Here is a 7,042-nt window from a genome sequence, read left to right on the forward strand (position 1 = left end):
GAACAGTTATTCTTATTTCAGGTGATTATGCACTAAAGGAAACATCCTATTTTATACTCTATCTCTGCCAATATATCCCTTAAATCCTACACACTTGACCTTTAAGACCTCTCTGACAGTGTCAATCAAAAATCATTATTGTCTTTGTAAAAGCTGAATTTACGCATTTGAAACTACAGGTGTACTTACAAAAGTGGCCACTGAGTGTGCTGTTACTCAAACTCTAGATGTGTTAAACAAAAACTTAAATAACTATTAGCATTTTTTTGGTTTTAGCTGTGGCATGCAAGGAATAATAAATTTGTTTAAAAATATGGGGACTTGATATGTTTATGAAATCATGATATAAAAATGGACAAAAGATCATTTTATTGAATTATTGCCCAGACCTTTACTGTTTGCAGCTGCCAAAATGCAACCACTGCAGTCCTTTTAAATATATGGATTTTGCATTTAAATATGAGCACTATCCCTGCTTCCAAGTATCTGTGCTGTTGCACAACAGCTATGCGTGTGTGCGCGATGACAACACATTTGTGTCTCATTTCTGAGCACACAATGCAACATTTAGAGCCCGATACTCCAGCTTGAAAACATCACTGCAGCTCCTTTTTTTATTTTCTCTGGGCTGGAGCACACAAGTGAAGTGCATGCACATACACATTCGCTACACGCCCACAAACATGTTTCAATTATGCTTAGGACCACTGAGCATGTAGCTTAGTCCTGAGGTTGAAATGTCCGAACACAGTCAAGGACTTGCTGTGTACAATTTTATTGCAGCTTGTTGTTGTCTTCCACTCTGTGTGTATATGAAAGCAAAGAGAATAACAGGTACGGGTGACTGCATAGCTGACCCTCATATTACTAGAAAGAGCAAAAAAGTGTGTGTGTGTGTGTGTGTGTGTGTGTGTGTGTGTGTGTGTGTGTGTGTGTGCGGTCTTCTTGACAATGATTGGCCGTGACAGGGAAAGTGTACGGGCCTGCTGCCAGGAGCAACAGCATCTTGCTACCAAACACAAATATATATACACACTCCTCCATCATATCTTCACTAAACAAGTTGACTCATAACATTTCTTGATCTTTGATGCTTAAATTTACCTTAAATTCTGTTGAGTGTCCCTTATTCCCATCAATCAATCACCTCTCTCTTGCTGTGTCTGGTCTTTCTTTCCATCCCCTCTTCCCCAACTGCTTTTATTTGTCATGTTCCATATTGCCACTGTATAGTGTGCAGACTAAACCAGCGTCAATAATAAAGTAAAAGCCTGAATAAATGAGTGGAGAAATATAAAAGGAGGGGACACTGAGTGGTTTGATGGGGATGAAAAAGGTGTGAATGACATGTTATGGCCTTCACACTAATCCTCTAGGTGTTTAATTCCCAATTACACACCTATGGGAGATTTTGGGATACCACCATCAACAAAACATCAAATGAGAGACTAGCTGATGGATGAACGGTGTTCATCGCTACAGTAAAGTTCCAGAGACATAAAACCCATATACGACAAAACAGTGACACTGTTCTGATGGCCTCTGGTGGCCAAACTCCATACTATGACACATTATGTTGTCTTTTGTCACCCATCTGCACATTTTTCCTCAGGAAACTGTTTAAAATGTGGCCCCCAGCATCCTGACTCATCTCATCTTGTGATCAATTCCTTTAGTGGATGACAGCTTAAACAATGGTCACACTCATTCAATGTATGGCATTTTAATGTGTCACATGCAGTGCTGGGTAAGGGTTACTTTAAAGGTAATCAAAGTACATTACTGCGTTACTTTTTAAAAAAGTAACCAGTTACTTTACTGCGTTACTCCCTGAGTAAAGTAACTCCATTACTTTAAAAGTACTTCCAACGTTACTCCCTGAGGAAAGTAACTCAAGCACTTTTAAAGTACTTTTGAGTATTCTACATTTCCTCTTGGGCAATGGACCACAGGGCGCTAAGCCTACATTTTTTTGTCTCCAAAATTAAAGTTATGGACCACTTGCCCTTCACTGAGATCCAGTTCTCCCATCACAGCCGTCACTTTGACCAGTAGAAACACAGAACGATCTGCTGCCGTAGACAACTGTATGACAACAACACCCCAGCATTTTTAATATTTTCTCTAGGGATGTTACCACACAGAGTAAAAGGGGGAAATGATGGTGTGAAACAGCAGAGGCACTTTGTCAACCCGCTGAATTAAAGTTACTGTCATTAGCATCAAGCTAGCAAACAATGGTACATCCTCACGGTCAGACATAAAGTAATAACATTAACAAATAGCGGCGGGGCTTTTACTCACTACAACTGCAGAGGCTTCCAGCTTCATTTGAAACAAACTACATTATAGACGGTCTGTTATTTATTAATCCCTCTGTGTGTTTATATATTTACTTTTTATCCGCTCCATTGTCTTTGTAAAGTTAACATATCGCACCGTCATTTCAAACTCAACACTTGTTTCAAATTAAAAGCCCCTTATAACCTCGTCTAGAGAATCCCTCCATTTTCTAAATAGACTTTTATTCTGAAACATTTGTCAGAACTTCCTGTGGAAGATACAGTAGCTTGACAGTTTACTTATGGCGCTTCAAATGCAGCTCCTGCCAACTGCTGACGCTTTTAGGTGACTACACCAACATGTCGACTGGCACATGAACAGACACAGTGACTCAGATAATAGTGAAAGTGATAAAAATAGGACGAGAATAACCCGATGACATCACACACGCCGTGAAAGACGACCGGGGATAATTGGTGAGTACCAGCGTGTAGCGTGTACCAGGCATAATGCAAGTCCTGAGTCTGAAATATGTCTGTCAGCGAGTCCTCCTCCACCTATTGAGACTCCACCATAGACAATGGCAGCATTTCTCCGACCACGTAGCGAGCCACAAGCTCCGTGGCTTCTTTCAGACTGATAGGCTTAACGTTATCTCCGTTATTAGAACCAAACGACAGCTGTTGCTGTTTCAGAGCTGAAGGACCAGCGTTCTAAAAGTAACGGAAGTAACTGATGTCTTGTTTGAAAATGTACTTAAATATTTGATTACTCAAACAGCAAACTAACGCGTTAGGTTACTCGTTACTGCAAAAAGTAATCAAAGTACTCTAATGCATTACTTTGTAACACGTTATATCCAGCTTTGGTCACATGGTACCTCTGCTTGTTTCCACTGAAGGTTAATGTTTTATTATGCCTCTGTGCCGGCCATAGCAGTGGCTGGAGGAAGAATGTTTTTGGGTTGTCCGAAATTTCTTCAAATTTGGCACAAATTTGACTCAACAATGAACTGGTTAGTTTTTGGTGCTGATAGGTCAAAGGTCATTGTGACCCTGTCTGTTTCATTCTCGTGAATGTAATATCTCAAGATTGCCTTGAGGGAATTTCTTTTTAAATTTGGCACAAACATTCACTTGGACTCAAGGATGAAGTGATTAGATTTTGGTGGTCAGATCACAACAGAAGTCATTTAAGGTTACCTTTCCTGTAGAACAGGTCTAAACCTCGTACTCGTACTCGTCGTCCTCCGCTTATCCAGGTCCGGGTCGTGGGGGCAGCAGCCTCAGCAAAGAAGCCCAGACAGTCCTCTCCCCAGCCACTTCCGTCAGCTCTTCCGCGGGAACCCCGAGGCGTTCCCAGGCCAGCCGGGTGATGTAATCCCTCCAGCGTGTTCTGGGGCGGCCCCGAGGTCTCCTCCCGGTTGGACATGCCCGAAACACCTCCCAAGGGAGGCGTCCGGAAGGCATCCTTACCAGATGCCCGAACCACCTCAACTGGCTCCTCTCGATGTGGAGGAGCAGCGGCTCTACTCCCCGGATGTCTGAGCTCCTCACCCTATCTCTAAGGCTGAGCCCAGCCACCCTGCGGAGGAAACTCATTTCGGCCGCTTGCACTCGCGATCTCATTCTTTCGGTCACTACCCAGAGCTTGTGACCATAGGTGAGGATTGGAACGTAGATCGACCGGTAAATCGAAAGCTTCGCTTTCTGGCTAAGCTCCCTCTTCACCACAACGGACCGGTTAAGCGCCTGCATCACTGCTGACGCCGCCCCAATCCGCCTGTCAATCTCCCGCTCCATCCTACCCTCACTCATGAACAAGATCCCGAGATACTTAAACTCCTCCACCTGAGGAAGGACCTCCCCCCTGACCTGGAGTGGGCAATCCACCATTTTCCGGCTGAGGACCATGGCCTCAGACTTGGAGGTGCTGATTCTCATCCCAGCCGCTTCACACGGCTGCGAACCACCCCAGTGAGAGCTGGAGGTCACTGTTCGATGGAGCTAGGAGGACCACGTCATCCGCAAAAAGCAGGGACGAGATCCTCCCGTCACCGAACCTGACACCCTCCACCACTCGGCTGCGCCTAGAAATTCTGTCCATTAAAGTTATGAACAGAACCGGTGACAAAGGGCAGCCCTGGCGGAGTCCAACCCTCACCAGGAACAGGTCCGACTTACTGCCAGCCACGCGAACCAGACTCATGCTCCTTTGGTACAGGGACTGGATGGCCCTTAGCAAGGGGCCACCAACCCCATACTCCCGGAGCACCCCCCACAGGATGCCCCTGGGGACACGGTCGTAAGCCTTCTCCAAATCCACAAAACACATGTGGACTGGTTGGGCAAACTCCCATGCCCCCTCCAGCACCCTGGCGAGGGTAAAGAGCTGGTCCACGGTTCCGCCTCCAGGCCTCAATCCGAGGTTCAACTATCGACCGGACCCTCTTCTCCAGCACCCTGGAGTAAACCTTACCGGGTAGGCTGAGGAGTGTGATCCCCCTGTAGTTGGAACACACCCTCTGGTCCCCTTTCTTGAAAATGGGGACCACCACCCCGGTCTGCCACTCCAGAGGCACTGCCCCCGATGTCCACGCAATGTTGCAGAGGCGTGTCAGCCAGGACAGCCCTACAACATCCAGAGCCTTGAGATATCCAGGACGAATCTCATCCACCCCCGGGGCTCCGCCGCCTCGGAGTTGTTTCACTACCTCAGCAACTTCTGCCCCAGAAATTGGATGACCCCAGGTCTATACCTGTCCTTTTAATATACACACTAAATAGCCTTATGTTATTTATCTTACTTCTGTATCATGCACACAGACACGTACGTACACACACAGACACGTGCGCGCACACACAGGTGAGCACACTAGAGCGTGGCTCCAGACGCATTTTCCTGACCGAACTCAACCCGAGTCCAACACAGTTTGTTACCTGACAAAGTTATTGTTATGAACTGTAAATGACCATTAAGGGGGGGGGGCTGGAGCCTATCCCAGCTGACATTGGGCGAGAGGCAGGGTACACCCTGGACAGGTCGCCAGACTATCACAGGGCTGACACATAAAGACAGACAACCATTTACACTCACATTCACACCTACAGGCTCCCCCCATTACCTGGTTATGTTACTAGTAATGCGTTACAGTGATAAGTAGTATTTGTAGTACTTTCTAGTAATGAAAATTTGCCCAAAACTGGTTATGCTGCATTTTGTGACTTGTAATTCTGAAATATAAATAGACACTGTGAGATGATAACACTCAGCTAATATCTTTGGTTGCTATGCTGTTGTGAGTACTATTGCAGGTCACTGATCAAAACTGTTTAATGGCCGTAATGAATTGTTGTTTGATCTTTATTTCTTCATTGGCATGGTGAGGTTTCTTCATTAATCAAGCAACCTAATTCACTGGATTGGCCATAAGCAGGCATTCCCATCAGATCATTTAATCCATAAATGGTCTGTTAACTGATTTTTCAGTTAACAGACATACTACTTTTATCCATATTGCCCACTCCTGTTCAGAAAAGTGTGCAATTCTAAAGTTAACATCAATTTCAAAAAGTGTCAAAGAGATCAAGGAGAAACCACGTGGATCACAGGGGCAATAAAAGATTAAGATTAAATCTGGAATGGGAAGCAACAGTTCAAAAGGTGAGAAAATTGTTACTCTATAAAGCCTCTGCAGCGATTATTAAAGTTTGAGCTAATACAGCGGACCAGAGCAAAGGTGAGGCATTTACTCCTACCTTCTGACCTGCTCCTGCACAGGTAACCTTGAGTGAAGCTAAAAGGAAAATCTGTGGTTTAAAAAGTTCAAAGTAGATAATTTTCATTTAATATTGTGAGAAATAAAGAGTAGATCAGAGAGGGGAGACAACCCGGGGGCTTTTATCTTAAATGTTGTAACTTTTAAGTCATTTTTTGTTTTTTATTGGATGGATTGAGAAACGTGTCAGATTAAAGAGAAGAACTGAAAGAGAATGAAGCAGCCTGGGAAAAAAAAAGCCTTGTTAATAAATGAAGTGCACCTCAACCTGCAGCTCCACCATGAATCACAGCACACAGAATACACCTGCATGTAGCAGCAATGAAATACATGCAGACAGACAAATAATGAATACAGTGACAGCAGGTGTGTCACAGATTTGAGTCTCTCTCATTAGACTGCCACTGGGGAATTTGATCCTCAGGACCTTGTGGGCAAAAGTCCTCTCCTCTAATTGTAAGGTCACAACCACAACCACTGTACTCTCATGTCCATGCATGCATATTAAAACACACTTTCATGCAGCAGTAATAGCTCTCTGCTGGACTTAAATGTTACGAAAGCCTGGATTGACCTGTCAGACTTTTAACCTCACATACTGCACCTGCTAAACAAGTAAGCTACTGTTCATTAAGCTTGCTGTATGTTTATTCAGCTGCAGGTCAGATCAGCCAACAAAAAATAGTTACAAAAAAAGTAATAAAAGTAGTGAAAGCAGTGAGATTTGTCATATTGTTAATTACTCTTATATAATCCCACAATGGTGATGATTTCCTAAACATTGAGTACAGTTTGTCATTTTTTCAATTAGCGTAACTATGTTTAAGAATAACAGGTATGAAAACGTGTCATCTTTTGGCGAAAATTGCTGTGTTGAATCAAAAACAGGTCACTGGTGTGATTCTTGAAGATCCGAGCTGAATCTGCATGGACAGTGTCATAAGGAACGAGAATTGCCACTCGGCGGTTGTATGCCTCTGC

The sequence above is a fragment of the Epinephelus fuscoguttatus genome, linkage group LG2 (genome assembly GCF_011397635.1).
Source record: "Epinephelus fuscoguttatus linkage group LG2, E.fuscoguttatus.final_Chr_v1".
Taxonomy (NCBI): Eukaryota; Metazoa; Chordata; class Actinopteri; order Perciformes; family Serranidae; genus Epinephelus; species Epinephelus fuscoguttatus.